Source organism: Canis lupus, chromosome 4, assembly GCF_011100685.1.
Source record: "Canis lupus familiaris isolate Mischka breed German Shepherd chromosome 4, alternate assembly UU_Cfam_GSD_1.0, whole genome shotgun sequence".
Classification (NCBI taxonomy): domain Eukaryota; kingdom Metazoa; phylum Chordata; class Mammalia; order Carnivora; family Canidae; genus Canis; species Canis lupus.
Window position 1 is genome coordinate 67,123,227 of NC_049225.1, and position 17,733 is coordinate 67,140,959.

At 37.5% G+C, this 17,733-nt stretch overlaps 1 pseudogene; it reads left to right on the top strand.

Moving 5' to 3' along the window:
• Positions 1 to 5,862: 5,862 nt before the first annotated feature.
• On the top strand, positions 5,863 to 6,315 carry LOC100687570 (annotated as a pseudogene).
• Positions 6,316 to 17,733: the final 11,418 nt, after the last annotated feature.

Genomic DNA, 17,733 nt, shown 5'->3' on the forward strand with positions numbered 1-17,733 from the left:
TTACAAAAACACCACTCAGAATACTACATAATATGTAGATGTATCTTTGAAATATCCAGTATTTTTTTTTCTGCTAGTAATATTGCAAGGGTGTTTCTGGTCTCTAAATAGCCCTAATAACATCACTTAGATGATTACAGGTGAGTTTGCTGGAAGAGCACCACTATAAAATAGGAGCATAAAATAACTCTATGAGTATTTTCAAAATTACACAGCTAGAATTACCTATATGCATTAACATATTAACAGGTGCTTGTATTTCTTGATTTTAGCTTTTAGAGGTAGATGGTTTTTTAATTATATCTGATTATAATATTTCCTATCTATTTCAAATCCTAGTATTTTCAAAAGGAAAAATAAAATCATATTAATAGCATATACATGCAAAGAACTAATGTATAAAATACACCTGAGAATGTGCATCTTGTAAAACGATCTAGTTGTTGAATGAAATTCAATAAAATAACGAATTCTTCTACCACCCTTGAGTAAATGGAAGCTCATATACATGCTTGAGCATTGAATATTTACTATCATATGAATTGAAGAAAAGCAGCCGGTGCTTTCAAGTAGAGCACAAAAGTCATGTTTTGAAAGTGGATGAAATCCCATCTTGTCTTTGAGCTGTCATTTAAGCCCTTAGACTTTGCCCATATATTCTATTCGCTCTCCTTGTTCTCAACCTGTGTTACCTGATTCCCAGTTCAGTTATTTCCACCTTTTGTTCACAAGTATTTCCTCTTAACAATACACCATTCAGAAAAAGGTATGTCTTTGAATTGTCAACTAGTACTTTGTTCTGACAAAAGATAACACTCTAGTGTTTCAAGACTATATGTTAGAAATCTTGAAACTAACACCATTTGTTGACTATTAGAAATGAGTTTATTTGACAAGTGGTACTTTAGAAAGTACAGTCAATAACACTGAAAAACAAAATCCTACATTCCAAAATGTGTAAATATTTAGCATAGGTTAATATGATATAACTCTAAGGAATCTAACAGGATTATTCTCAGGTCTGATTTCAACATGCGTTTGTTATGACATATTCATTATATAGCAAGGCCTCTGTTTCCTAGACACAAAGAGTCAAAAGATTGGAGCAAATTTAAGTAATTGAAGGAAAAACTGAATGGTCATAATTTCCTTGTGTTGGTGTAGATCAAATATACAAAACAAAATCTCAATTGCCTAGAATCTGGAAGAAATATAATTGAACCAAAAAAAGAGAAGTAAATTAGAAAAATTACACTGTACTTTTTTCAAGCATCTATGTAGCCTCTTTCTGATGCATTGCTAGAATAATAATGAAAAAAATATATATACCTATAAAAAATCAAAATCTAGGGAAAATTTTAGAATATTAAAATCATTTAATATGCTAAATCCACCAATGCATTTAATATCTTATAACTTATATTTAAAATAATATATTTGAATATACTATTGAATATAATTTTAGAGATAATAAATTAATTTACAATTTGTTAAAATATTTTAAAGTAGATACTACACATTATAAAAATTATAATTTATTACATTTGATTTGAAACTTTTAAATGACAATAACCTTAGTATTGCTTAAAACAATTGGGAATAGATTGTTTTGATTCATTAATTATCATACATATTTTCATTTCTTGATATTTTAGATTTAAATTGGTAAGCTGTCTGTAATTAGAATTTTTAGCTACTGGTTGATCAAAAGTGCTAAAGTCAAACATGCTTACTACCTTTTTGATTCTAATACTTTTCTTTTTTTTGTTTTTACAAAAATAAACCTCATCATGAAAAGAGATTATCATATGAACAATGAACTAGTACAGTACCTTCCAGGTAATATTATTTTAAATATTTTACACATCTTTCCAGAGATATTTAGACATATGCATATATGAATCGTATCTGTATATTATTTTTATTAAAGATTTTTATTTATTTATTCATGAGAGACACAGAGAGAAAGGCAGAGACATAGGCAGAGGGAGAAGCAGGCTCCCTGCAGGAAACCCGCTGCAGGACTGATCCCAGAACCCCAGGATCACGACCTGAGCCAAAGGCAGATGCTCAACCACCGAGGCACCCAGGTGTCCTTGTATATTATTTTTTAACAAGTGGTAGCAAACTGTACACACTGTTGTATAACTCCCTTTATTACTTAACAGTACTTCTCAGAGATTTCAGAGAAGATCTCAACAGGTAACAACAGATAAAGGGCTTCTTTATTACTGTTTTATGGCTGTATCCAATTTTATCATATGGGTGCATTACAATTCATATCACATCAATTCACATCAGTCCACTACTGCTAAGTACTTAATTCATCATCTCTTCCTACTGGCAAACAGCGCTACGTAAATATTCTTGAATAAATGTCTCCTCCCACATAGGTAATTATATCTATAGAATAAGCTAGCAAGTGGAGTTTCTGGAAAAAGGACAGGATATTGCACATTTGTAAATTTGATAAAAAATCTGCCAATGTCCCTCCATACAAGCTGCCCCAATTACATTCCCATTCACTGCGTAGAAGTGCAGTGTGGAGAACACTGCACACACTCTTCCAACGCAGTGTGCTATCAAAGTGTTATCTTTGCCAGTGTGATGATTGAAAATTGGTATCTCACTACAATTTCATTTTCCATTTCTCTTACTCCAAGTAAGAATGAGAGTCTTTCAATATGTTGAATGATGCATTTTTAAAGAAACAATCTGAGGTACAATTTCGTAAATTGGTTACCAACAATTTGATACTATCAATTTACTGAATCTAATACCATTCCCATTACTACAGTTGTTTCTGCCAAAGGCCAGCTCCACTTGTGCACAGTGTCTCTCTTCCAAGTGCTCAGGGCACTGCTCTAGCAATGCTCCCCTCTCCAGCACCACAGTGGGTCGTTACCATTTAAATACAGGCACCCTACATTCCCTCTTAAAAACAAAACAAAATCAAAATCTTCCCAAAATTTCCTTCTGAGCTTTATAGTCAGTCTTGCTTCCTCAACACTCCAAAGAAATAACCTAGACTAATGACCTCTAGGTTGCTAGTGACTAATGACCTCTAGGTTGCTAAAGAAAATGGGTATTTCCCAAAGTCATCTGATTTCCCAAGTCATCTGATCTGACCTAACAGCAGTATCTGAAATTCTTGATCACACTCTCCTTCTTGAAATACTTTTCACTTGGCTTCCAGGACATCATTTTTGGGTTTTCCTCCTACCTCACTGGCAATGCCTTCTGTCTCTTTGCCAATTTCTGCTCATCTCCCCCACGTGCAAATGCTTGATATTAGAGCATGACAGGGCTCAAAACTTAGACCTTTTTTCTGTCTGTGCTCATGCCCTAGTGATCTCATCCAGTTTCTTTCTTTATATACCAACTGTATTCTAATGCCACCACAACTATATTTCCAGCATAAATATGTGCCCTGAACTACAGACTTTATAAACAGTCTACTGCCTACTGGACATCTTGCCATAGGTTGCTAATAGGAATCTATAAATGCTCCAAACAGAATTCCTGATTTTCATCTCCCCCAAAATCTATTCTGATCATATTCTTCCCTGTTTCAGTAAATTGCAAATTCATTTTTCCAGCTGTTCAAGCCAAAAACCTTGAAGTCTTCCTAAACTCCTTTCTTTCTCTCACATCCCATATTCAATATATTAGAATATCTTGTTGGTTTTAATATTCAGAATGCAAACACTTTTTATTGCCTCTAGCTCTGTCATGCTGGTATAGCCAGCCTCATCTCTCATGTGGATTATTGCTATATCCTCTCAACTGGCTTTCATCTCTGTCCTATAACATAAAATCTCAACAACTAGCCAGAGTGCTCTTTCTAAAATATGAGTCAGGTTAAGTCAATTCTTTTTTAAAATTCCCCCAATACTGAGGTAACTGGGTGGCTCAGTCAGTTAAGCCTCTGCCTTCAGCTCAGGTCAGGATCTCAGAGTTCTGGGATGGAGCCCAACGTCAGACTCCCTGCTCAACAGGGAGTCCGCTTCTCCCTCTCCCTCTGCCTCTTCTTTCTGCTAATGTGCTCTCTCACATGCTCTCTTTCTCTCTCTCTCAAATAAATAAATAAAGTATTTTTTTTAAATCTTCCACAATCTTACCATCTCACTAAAAGTAAAACACAAAGTTATATAAAACACAAGATGCTACATGGTCTGGCATACCTCCATTTCTGAACTTTTTTCCCATTTGGCTCTCCTTTTTATTTTGCCCAGTCAATACTGGACTGAAGCTCTCTGCTACTCCTGGAGCACACCAAGCATTCTCCTACTTCATGCTCACATACCTGATGTTCTCTTTCCATGGAACACTCTCTTTCCAGAGTGCCATAAGCCTTGTTTTCTCCTTTCCTTCAGATACCTACTCAACTCTCACCTTATTAGAGAAGGTTTCTCTAATCAATTGTGTAAAATGACAATCTCCATCTCCTGCCTGGCATTCCAAAAAGGAAAAAGGACATTCACTGGTGGCATAGCCAAAAGGATTTCCAAAACTTCTGTGATTGTTTCTCCCCAGTCCAAACTCATCAAGATGCTCTTCTTATCAAGATGCTTAACTTGGGGGGTGCCTGGGTGGCTCAGTCGGTCAAGTGTCCACCTTTGGCTCAGGTCATGACCTCAGGGTCCTGGTATCAAGCCCCACATTGGGCTCCCTGCTCAATGGGGAGCTTGCTTCTCCCTCTGCCTCTGCTTGCTACTCCCCCTGCTTATGCGCACTCTCTGTCAAATTAGATAGATAGATAGATGATAGATAGATAGATAGATAGATAGATAGATAGATAGATAGATGATAGATAGATGATAGATAGATAGATGATAGATAGAATCCTTTTAAAAAATGCTTAACTTGGGTATGTTTTAGTTTCCTCATCTATAAAATGTGGTACAATAGTACCTACCTCAGAAAAGCATTATGAGAGTCACATAAGATAACTTATGTAAAAATATTTAACACAATTCTTGACACAAAATAAGTAATTAATATTAGCTATTTCTATCTTCATTATCATTGATTTTATTTCTAACACTACCACCAATTAAAATCAGGTCCTCCTTACACCATGAATATTATCATAGCATTATTCTAACTGATCTTTCCAATATTTCTCCATTCAAATAAAACAAAATCGCCCTCCATAAAATATCCACATTTCTCAAAAACCTTCAGCTACTCTTAATTGTCTATAGAATAAGATCAAAATTCCTCAGCCTGGCATTCAACACCCTGCACAACAGGCCTTATGAGGACTTATCTCCATAACTAATTCCCCACTGCTTTGCATCAAGTCAATGGATGAACTTGGCTATCAGAGTATCTCACACACACTCCAACCTGAGCCCTTTGCAAGTATCATTCCCTCTATCTAGAATTTTTCTTCTCCTTTGAGTACGTGAAAGCTCTAGCTATGTTCAGATATTTCCCATGGCTTTACTGAATTTTTTTCATCTTGAAATATTGTATTTCAATATATTCCATGTATTGCCTATTCCAAAACTATCTAATAGTAATATAATGCAAACCACATGGGTAATATTAAATTTACCAGCAACAGCATTACAAAACTTTAAAAAAAACAGATGAAATTAAATAATATATTTGATATATGTAAAATATTATATGTAAAATATTATCATTTCAATGTATAATTAATGTAAAAGAATTACTAGTGAGATATTCTACATTCTTTTTTGTATTGTTTCCAAAATCCAGTGAATATTTTACATATATAATACATCTCAATTCAGACACTAAGTTTTCATAGGAAATAATTGCTCTATATTGGGCTTTATGGAACATACAGTCAAAATGTAAATTGACAGCTTTTTTCAGGAAGCCAGGAAGATGGCGGACATTCAGACTGACCATGCCTACCGAAAGTAGCCAACTATCACTCAAAATAAAAAGAAGGTCCTGCTTGGAGAAACTGGCAAGGAGAAGCTCCCATGATACTACAAAAAGATTGTCCTGGACTTCAAGACACCCAAAGAGACCACTGAAGGTACCTCTATTGACGAGAAATGTCTTTTTATTGGTAATGTCTTCATCTGGGGTGGGTTGTGTCTGTTGTGGTGACCAAGATGACGATGCAAAGGACCACCGTCCTCCACTGAGAGTACATCCTCAAGTACCACCACTTTGAGAAACACAAGAACATGTCCGTGCACCTGTCCCCATGCATCAGGGATGGCCAGATTGACAACGTTGTCACAGTAGGCAAGTGCCAGCTCTTGAGCAAGACATGTTCATAAAGTCACAAAGGCCACTGACACCAACAAACAATTCCAGATATTCTGAGACTACACATCTGCCCACACTCCTGAAGAAAATAAAGCTATTTTCCCAGGACAAAAAAAAGTAAATGACACACCTGAGTTGTTCCAAACATTCATAAAGGTTTTTTTATTAACTTAATACATATCAGTTTTTAAATTTAAAATAATTAAAATTAAATAAAATTTAAAATTCAGTTCCTCATTTACACTTACCATATTTCAGTTGCTCAGCAGCCACCTCGGGCTAGTCACTACAGTATTGGACATCAAAGACTTATACGTTTCATTAGACTATTAACTAAGTACTGTATCTTGTGTCACTACCCTGTGTATGATTTACCATGGCAATGAAAATTATCTCACTGATCGCCAATTTTCTGCCTCCTATAGACTACCTACCATTAGTGATAGCTAACTCAAATGAATGTTTTAGATGTAAAGTCCTATATGGTCCATTATTTCCTTCTTTGAGCCACTGAAATTCCAAATATATATGTATATATACATTTGTGTGAATGCGTGCATCAAAGAGAGAATTCATTTTCCCCCATAATAGTCCTTAACCTCTCAGTGCATCTCCATTGGTCTGAATAACTAAAAATTAATTAGAAAAATTAAAAATAATCTGCTATTCCATTTGATCTTGCCAAAGACATCAATCAAGCAAAAGCTGACTTGAGCAGATGGATTTACTACTAATTCTTTCTGACCACCAATAGATCTTTCTCATTTCCTAAAGATATAAACTCTAGTCTTCAGACAACAAGGATGGGAGTTCCAGAGATATAAGAATTCTACAGAAACTAGCTCTATGCCAAATCCCACAAAACTTAGCTTAGGAACAGTTGACTTTAGGTATAATTTTATAGAGGGCAAGTAACCCTAGTTTTGAAAATTTCTGAGGACCAATATTCACAGACATATCACCTAAATTAATACTTCAGACCAAAAAATTCCCATTACAGACTTTCTTATCATAAACATTAAAAGAAAAAGACATATTTGTGAAATTTTCCCAATCTGGGCATAGCATTTTAGCTTCCAGGAGGTTTCCAAGCATGCATGTACAACCTGAAGAAGATCCAAGACCCAGCTCAATATCATAGCACACTACCAGAAAAAAGGGGGGGGAAAGACATTTCAGGAATTTAAGATCCATAAAACCCTCACAAATTCAGATGTGAGTTGCATTATGAACAATAAACACTTACAGAACACCTGCTGTGTGCAAAACACACTGCTTGTCCTTGTGATTAAATTAAATCCCCTCTACTTAAGCATCAGAGGCCACCCCTCTTGCTCTCCAGAAGCTCAAATCCTTATTATCTGTCAGACCACTGCATCCCTTCTCACAATAGTAGGTGATCCCTTTCAGCCTGGTCCTCAACTCAGAGAAGTGCTGGAAAAGCCCAGTGATCACACTAATACAATAACTAATCATATCTAGTCTCCTTTTCAATTTTCCGCCAATTACTTCTGTGCAAAAGACTTTGAAAGTCTATTTCTAACGAATGCAAAAAAAAATTTAGAAGTCTTTGTCTCTAATTCACCATACTTCCTCTGTCATAGTCCATGCCATCTTCCTTAAACATCCTTATAAATGTACTAAAAATGTCCCACTATTTTTCTGATCAGAAAACCTCTATTTCAAAACAGATACTTCAAATTCTTAAGAGCATATTTCCTTCATATTGATACAAAGATAGATTTCATTCCTATCTGCAATATATTGTTAACTTCTTGAAGCTCAGAAACCACATCTTCTACTTTTTCCCTGCTTTCTAGTCCACAGCTGGATGTGGATTTATATCAAACCTGCATGAGCATCACATCACACTGGAATTCTGCTTTCAAAAGTGCAAGCTAAGAGGATTTTGGTAGACAAGATTTTATTTTCAGAGTAGGAATAAAGGAATAGAATAATCCCCATAGATCCCGCTCTAGACCTCCCCAGCCAGCTGCTGTGCCTCCTCACCTGGCCCCTCTTGGGAAATACAGGAAAAAGCAAAATGAGAGATCAGGACAGAGCCTGGACACAGCCGTAGGCTAGGATTTGCTCGTAAGTAAACAGCTTCTGACCTGAACTTGCTAGCATTCTCTCTCTCTGAGACAGCAAAAGAGACAGGAGGTGTACAATGGGGCTCCTAATTTTCAGTAGGCCTTCAAGTCGGATCACCTTACACCTGTACATTTTATCACTTGAGCACACCGCTTTTCCCAAAAGGACGCCCTCTCAAGCTGGATATTCAGAGTCAAAAACAAGTCACTGGAATCAAAGCCCACCAGCCACAAAGAACATCCACTTAGGAGAACTATAGCCACTCAGTCGTCAAATTTGGCCACATGGATCACTATCACTTTGTTTTCTGGTAATGGTTTTACTTGCGGCTAAAGAAATTTTACTCCTATCTTTATAAACTTTCTTGAAAAGGTCCAAAATATTAAGTTTACCTTATCTATGAAATGTAAGAGAAAAGAGAAGAAGAATTTCCTTCAAATCAAACTATAATTCTGTATTTAAGGCTATAACATAAGATTAAAATATTAGTTATAATACTATACACTTAAATGGTGTTGGTTCTTAGAACAGGTTTGTATATTAATTCATTTAATCATAATTTATCAACTGTAAGGCACTTTTTCCAATGGCCACATTTAAGTGCCACAAAAGCAAAAGAAAATCGAATATCAAACTATTTTTTTTTCCATAGGCTTGTATTTGCCTTTTCCTGAAAGGGAAATGTCAGGAGGACTGGTAAAATGTGTAAGATGACATAACACTTCCTTGTCCCAACAGTCCTTACTCACTCCTCATATGGAGACATATCTTCACAATAACAGAGCCCACACGACTCTTAACCCTTCAGGAAAACTGACTTGGCAAACTGCCTTTCCCAGCAGCCAGCAGATGCCAAACAGAGGAAGTGTAGTTGCTCCTTGCATCGGCTACTCCCTGGAAGATTCCAGAGCTGTTACTGGCTGTGGCTTCAGGCTTATCTAGAGACGTGTCACATGTTTGTGCTGTTATGTGATCCACCCTGGCTGCCTTGTGCTCCTAAAAGCTTTTTCCATTCAATGACTTTTACACATTTCTAACAATTGTGAATGAGGTGCTATGTGACTCCCAATCACAAGGAAAGGCTTTTGTGGGTAGGGGAAGGCAATCTCTCACCACCTGAACACAACCCAACTGTGAAAGCAGAGCTTCCTCCCTCAGCACCCTGCACTCTGGCTTCCCACCACCAGCATCCACCCCAACAACTCAACTGTCCCACCACCACCACCTCGGGTGCCTATAACCTCTTCACAGAAACTTCCCTTAGCAAAGGATTCTTTAATTGCTAAATCCAGTGGACATTTCTTTGGCCTCTTTACTCAACTTCTCTGGAGCCATGACTGTTGACCTTGGAACTGCCTGCTCTGGGCTGCCCAGGACCACACTGCCCTACTCCTTCCACCATTGTGGCTGCAGCTTCTCAGCTCCCTGCCTTGCTTATTCTCTGGTTTCCCTTTTTGTGTTGACATTACCCAGGTGTCTCAGTCAGTTCAGACTGCTACCTAACAAAGTACCATAGACTGCATGGCTTATAAACAACAGAATTTTGTTTCTTACAGTTCTAGAAGCTAGAAGTTTAAAGAGATCAGGGTGCTAGCATGGTTGAGTTCTGGTGAGGACTCTCTTCCAGGCTGCAGATGGCCAACTTCTTGTGGTAGCCTCACATGACAGAAAGAAGACATGAGAGCTTTCTGGGATCTCTTTTAGATCCCAATCATGAAGACTTCACCTTCATGACCTCCCAAAGGCCTCACCTCTTAATACCATCATATTGATTGTTAGGATATCAGCATATAAATTTGAGAGGGGACACATTCTGTCCATAATTAACACCAGATCTATGTTCCAGCCTCTCTCTTTCCTTCTCTACCAGTTTTCCCTAGAGAATCATGTTTGTGCTTGCAGTATGAACCCACATGATGTCAACTCTAACCTTCATTTTCAATTCCCACTGCTCTCCTAAACTACAGATATACTCTTGTAACTGCCCAAGAACATCCCAACTTGAACGCTCATATGTGGCTCACACTGAAATACATTCTTTTACCGCTCCCTCCTACCCAGCAAAGTCTTTTCTCCTGAACCCCTTATGTCAATTAGTGGTATCACTATGCCCATGGCTACTATGCCACTTTGAAGCATGGCTATAAATTCTTTGACATACCTGAGATTTTTGAGATTGAGTCATAAAACAAAAATTGGCAGTTACTCCTTGGTTTCTGGGAGTACATGTTCTTAGAGCCCTGGGCCATGACACAGAAAGTTTGATGATCCTAAAATGACCATGCTTGAGAGGTCACATGTAGGGTACTCTGGCCACTCATATAAGTGAAGAGGCCATCTCTGAAGTGGGTTCTCCAGCCCAGCCCTTCCAGCCCCCAGCCATTCTAGGTAACCCCTACCATTTCCATCATCCCACAAAATATCTCAGACATTATGAAGCAAAGGGGAGTTGTCACCACTGTGCTCTTTCTGAATTCCATATTCACAAAAGCCATGTATATTTTTAAAAAGACTGCTTTATGCCACTAAATTTCGAGATGGTTTATAATGCAACAATAAATATTAACTTCCTAAACTTCAAACATGAGAGTCATTACCTTTTTCTTTCCATGTTTTTATTAACAAATAATTTCATTAAGGGCCTACTATGTGCCAAGCACTATAGCAAATATTGATGATACCAATAAATTATGGTCCAGTAAAGAGGCAGTGCAAAGAAAAGAAACCACAATAAAACAAAACATCTCCCAATCTTGTTCCAGGGAAATTAAGACCTATGTTTTTCAAAAGAGATGTTTCATGGACAGTCAATTCTGGAACCATTGGATAAAAACAAGTTTCTTTCCTGAATTACTTCTCAGGACGATTAAGACTCAAATGTGTATAATAAATATATAATAGAAATCTAGAGTACAGAGTTTTCCAAAATTATGACCATAGGACAGATTTGGGGGTTTTGTTTATTTTCTTGCTTTGTTTTGAAAAGAAACTCAAGGAATACAGTCCTGCAAAACATTAGGGAGGTAATTCATTCAATAATTAGATGTAGAACATAAACTGGGAGCCCAGGAGAAGGGGTGTCAGGGCCTTTTCTCAGTAATTAGGGGACAACTCAAGGAGGAAGTAGCATTTAAAGTGAGACATAAAGAGCAAGAGGAAGGTGCCAGAGGGCAAGCTGTAGGAAGGCAGATGACTGACCTGTGCAGAAATACTGAAATGTAAGCAGACCTGGCTATTTAGGGACACTTTAAGGAAATGCTATAGAACTCTAATATTTTTGCCTCTTTCTGAGAGACAGATGCTAAAATTTCAAGTTCAGGTCAGAAGCTGTTTACTGACTGCAAATCCTAGCCTAGGGCTGTGTCCAGGCTCTGTCCTGATCTCTCATTTTGCTTTTTCCTGTATTTCCCAAGAGGGGCCAGGTGAGGAGCCACGGCAGCTGCCTGGAGTTATCCCTCATCTCTTTATTTCTGTACTTACAGTAAATGTTTTCTTACTTTAAAATCTACTTCTTATGTCTGCACATAAGTAAGAAATCAACTTTATCTAATGTCCCCACAACTTGTATACTACTGCACATGAGATGCTGTGGTTTAGATAATCCTGACCATATCCAAGATGTGATTCCTTCACTTAATAGCCTTGTATTTTTCAGGTAAGAATAGTGCTTCTAATCTGAGATTATTTAAAATATATGTGCCCTGACTCCACATGAAGAATGTCTATTAAAAAAAAAAAGAATGTCTATTAAAGTGTTGGTATTTTATAAAATAAATACTGAAAAGTTTTACAGAAATTCACAAGACTATATTAAAATGATAGGACAGGTTACAACAAAATAAAGGTGATAATTAGAGGTTGTAAATACTTTGTTTTTATATAATATATATAAATTTAAAAATTATCTGTCTCTTTCTCTGTGTCTCTATTTCTCCATGTCTCTATCTCTCTCTCACAAAATAATATATATATATATATATTAGTAGTATAGTATAGTATAGTATAGTATAGTATAGTATAGTATAGATGCATATACTGCCAAAACATGTAAGGCAGACTTGAAAGTCATTTTTATACAAGAAGGATTATCTGTCTCTCTCTCTCTCATCCTTCCAAGAGATGGAAGTATCCATGAGGGAATTCTAGCAATTAAGGTCTAATGAGGCATAATCAAAAACCAGGTATAATGTGCCTAACTGGTTTTGGTCTTGGAAGATTTGAAACCATGTAGGTTTTATTCCTGAGCAGGTGAACTATTAACTGCCCAATTAAAGAACATTACCCTAGAATTTCTCATAGAACTACCAACTCTTAGAGGCAGAATGGTGTAAGCAACAATGTTTATGACAGAACACGTTTGACAGAACACGTTTATGTACAAATTCAGACTGCCACATAGAAATACTGAGGGCATCCCTTCAGCTACTCACATAAAGGTGTCTCTAATCTGATATATTCAAGAATCAGAAAGGAGTGATGTCACGAACATGGCCAAGTAGGAGTCCCCACCTCTATCATCCCACACAGATCAACAATTAGCTATCTAGGAAAAACAGCTTTAGAAGAGCTCAGGAGTTCCCTTAAGAAACTCTAGCAATACAGTGGAACAAAAAAATCTGAGAATAATCACACACAAAAGGGAAGAAAGAATAGCTTCACTTTGCCCGCATCATCCCATCCTTCAGGCCAACATTCCTTAGCACCAAGAGGAAACTCCCCAGCTAGAAAGTGTTCCTGGCTGACAAAGGGATAGCTGAGTCAGTGACAAGCTTTCCAGCCTTTGGGGTACCACACACAGGACCCACTTAGGTTTTACCCCACCCAGAGGCCAATAAAGCTAGAGGAATTAAGACATCTAGGATCAAGGAAGAAGATCAGGGGCTACCAGTGTTAGCCACACAGCAGGAAAAACCATGGTTCACAGTGTTTTGCTCTGCAGAGGACCTCAGTAGCTTTTGCCACAGAATAAACAAATAGCCAGAGGTGGCTGCTGTGACCCCACCCCTACAGATTTCACCAATTCTCATCCCATGGCATTCACATTCATAGACACCAGCCACCTGAGTCCCTTCACACTCAGTGCTCCCCTCCCCATGCTGGAGCCTGGAACCCACGCCAGGACCAGCCCAGGCCTCTGCAGCTGCCTGAGTGAAAGAAGTCAGCTTAGAGCCCTGAGGCTGACACCCACTAGCATATGTGCATTTGGGGCTAACTCCTCCACTGAGTACTAACTTCCACTGTGTACTACTTTCTACTGTGTGAGCCCATGGTGAGACTCTGCAGCCACAAAAGGCCACACTCACAGCCAGGGCCCTTACAGCCACATATGGGCCTGGCTCTAGCCCTGTCTCCTGTCACTGGCCTGCACTGCTCGGCTTGTTTGCAATTAACCTTTCCAGCTGTGCACCTGCACCTTACCAATCCAACTCCCATCATCAACCTCTATTGTTATTCATGTGCCCAAGGTGAGACCCTGCAGCCACACAAGTATGTGCCAACAGCCAGGAATTCTGCAGTGGCCAGTGTGCCTGCAGTTGGTCCTCACTGCTGGTCCTGAACCATCATGTGTATGTTTGCAGCCAGCCATTGCCACTATACAGAAACCTGCAGGTAGTACCTGCAGACAAGCAAGTGTACACCATCACTCTGACCACCACCAATACCTACCCTGTATCTAGCCCCTGAACCTGGGGGTGCTGCTAAGGACCTCAACAGACTTTGCAACCACTGCAGACCCCAATACTCACCAAAAAACACATCGTTGTTGATTCTATGGGCCTCAGCAGCTTGAGCAATGAGACATCATACTCCTCCCACACAAGGACCACCACATGACCCTGAACTTGATGTCCTACCACTAGTCATAACATACCTCACTATGACCCCCAATAGGTGAAAGTCTTCCCTTACTGAAGTCAGTCCATAGTCTGGGAGATGTTACTGCTTCTTCAAATGCACAGATATCTACACAAGGCCATAAGATTCGCAAAGTATTGGGGAAACATAATATCAACAAAAGAACACAGTAAGCTTCCAGTAACTGAACCCAAAGAAATGGAGATACATCAATTGTCCAGCAAAGATTTCAGGATAATTGTTTTAAAGATGTTTAGAGCTATAAGAAAATATAGAAAAACAAGTCTTACTGCAACACCATTAAGAGAAACAATCTACACATCATTGGAGTCCCAGAAAAGGAAGACAGAGGAAGGAGTGAAAAGGTTATTTAAAGAAACAATGGCTGAGAACTTCCCAAGCCTGGGAAGGGATTTAGATATCCAAGTTCAGGAAGCTAATAGTCATCTCACAATTTCAATCTAAAATTATTTTCTCTAAGACACATTATTTAAAAGTTGTCTAAAATCAAAAACAAAGAATTTTAAGCAACAAGAAGAAAAAAAATTCTCCTATACAAGGGAGTCCCACAAGACCATCAGTGGATTTCTTGGCAGAAGCCTTAAAGGCCAGGAAAATGTAGAAGGATATATTCAAGATGCTGAAAGAAAAAACTGCCAACTGAGAATACTTTACCCAGCAAAGCTCTCCTTCAGAGATGGAGAGCTCCTTCTTTCTCATTCAGAAATGAAAGCAAGATAAAGACTTTTATAAACAAACAAAAGCTGAGGGAGTTTATCACCACTAGACCTGCCTTACAAGAAATGCTAAAAAAAAAAAAAAAAAAAAAAAAAAAAAAAAGTTTGTTCCTCAAGCTGAAACAAAAGTATACTAGCAAATAACATGAAAACATGAAAATATACAACACACTGGTAAAAGTAAGTACACAGTCAAATTCAGAATACTCTAATACTGTGATATGGTGGTATGCTAAACCCTTAACTCTAGCATGAAGGTTAAAGGACAACTGTATTAAAAATAACTACAGCAAGAGGTAAAATGATAGAACACTTATGAAAGAAACTAAAGAGGACACAAAAAAAATGGAAAAACATTCCATGCTCATGGATTAGAAGAACAAATATTGTTAAAATGTCTATGCTACCCACAGCAATCTACACATTCAGTGCAATCCCTATCAAAATACCATCAACTTATTTCACAGAGCTGGGAAAATAATTCTAAAATTTGTATGGAACCAGAAAAGATCCCAAATAGCCAGAGGAAAGCTGAAAAAAAAAAAAAGCTGTTGGCATCACAATTCCTGACTCGAGCTCTATTACAAAGCTGTAACCATTAAGACAGTATGGCACTGGCACAAAAACAGACACATAGACCAATGGAATAGAATAGGGAACCCATAAATGGGCCCTCAACTCTATGGTCAACTAATCTTCAACAAAGCAGGAAAGGATATCTAATGGAAAAAAGACAGTCTCTTTAAAAAAAAATGTTGGTAGGAAAATTGGACAGACACATGGAAGAGAATGAAACTGGACCATTTTCTTATACTGCACACAAAAATAAACTCAAAAAGGATGAAAGGCTTTATGTGAGACAGGAATCCATCAAAACCCTAGAGGAGAATACAGACCGCAACCTCTTTGACCTCAGCCACAGCAACTTCTTGCTAGACACATCTCCAAAAGCAAAGGAAACAGAAGCAAAAATGAACTATTGGGATTTCATCAAGATAAAAAGCTTTTAAACAGCAAAGATAACAGTAGACAAAACCAAAAGACAAGCTATATAATGGGAGAAGTTATTTGCAAATGTCTTATCAGTTAAAGGATTAATATCCAAGTACTATAAAGAACCTATCAAGCTCAACACCCAAAGAATAATTCAGTCAAGAAATGGGCAGAGGACATGAACAAATATTTCTCCAAAGAATACATACAAATGGCAAAAAGACACATAAAAACCTGAAACATCACCGGGCATCAGGGAAATACAGATCCAAACCACAATGAGGCACCTCCTCACACCAGTCAGAATGGCTAAAATTAACAAGTCAAGAAATGACAAATGTTGGTGAGGATGCAGAGAAAGGGGAATCCATTTACACTGCTAGTAGGAAAGAAGCTGGTACAGCCATTCTGGAAAGCATTATGGAGGTGCCTCAAAAAGCTAAAAATAGAGCTACCCTATGACCCAGCAATTGCACTATTAGGTATTTATCCAAAGGATACAAATGTAGTGATCTGAAGGGGCACCTGCACCTTAATGTTTATAGCAGCAATGTCCACAATAGCCAAACCATGAAAAGAGCCCAGATGTTCATTGACAGAAGAATGGATAAAGAAGATCTGTTATATATACACAATGGAATATTGTTTAGCCATCAAAAAAATGAAATCTCACCACTTGCAACAATGTAGATAGAACTAGAGGATATTATTCTAAGTAAAATAAGTCAATTAGAGAAAAACAATTATATGATTTCACTTGTTAGTGGAATTCAAGAAACAAGACAGAGGATCATAGGGGAAGGGAGGGGAAAATAAAATAAGATGAAATCAGAAAGGGAGACACATCATAAGAGACTCTTAACTATGGGAAACAAACTGAGGGTTGCTGGAAGGGAGGTGAGTGGGGGGATGGAGTAACTGGGTGATGGACATTAAAGAGGGCAAGTGAAGCTCACCCATATCACTGGGTGTTATATGCAACTGATGAATCACTGAATTCTACCCCTGAAACTAATAATACACTACATGTTAATTAATTGAACTTAAATAAAAATGTTAAAAATAAAAACAATAGCTACAATAATTTGTTAATGAATACATAGTATAAAATGAGGTAATTGTGGCATCAAAAAACATAAAAGGAGAAGTAAAAAGGCAGAGTTTTGGTTTTTTGGGTTTTTTTTTTTTCAGAGTTTTGGTTTGAGGAGTTTGAAGTATACCTGACACAGAAAGTTATATTAGTTTCAGGTGTGCAAAATAGCGATTTGAAAACTCTGTATCTTATGCTATGCTCACCACAAGTGTAGCTACCATCTGTCTCCATACAACACTTTTACAATACCGTTAACTATATTCCATATGCTGTACCTTTCATCCTCATGACTTATTCATTCTATAATTGAAAGGCTGTACCTCCCACTCCCTTTCACCCAAAAAGGTAGTTTTTTATGTGATCAAAGTTAAGTTGTTATCAGTTTAAAATTGACTGTTATATCAACAAGATGTTTCAAGTAAGCCTTGGGGTATCACAAAACAAAACCTACAATAGATATACACAAGATAAAGAGAAGGGAATCTAAGTACACTACTACAGAAAATCATAAATCATCAATTCATAAAGGAGGACAGCAGGAGAAAAAGAAAAAATAAGAGAACTATAAAATATCCAAAAAACAGTTAATAAAATAGCAAGAGTAAATTCTCATCTATCAATAATTACTTTAAATATAAATGGAGTATACCCTTCAATTAAAAGGCATGGGTTAGCTTAATGGATTAAAAAACAAAGAAAACA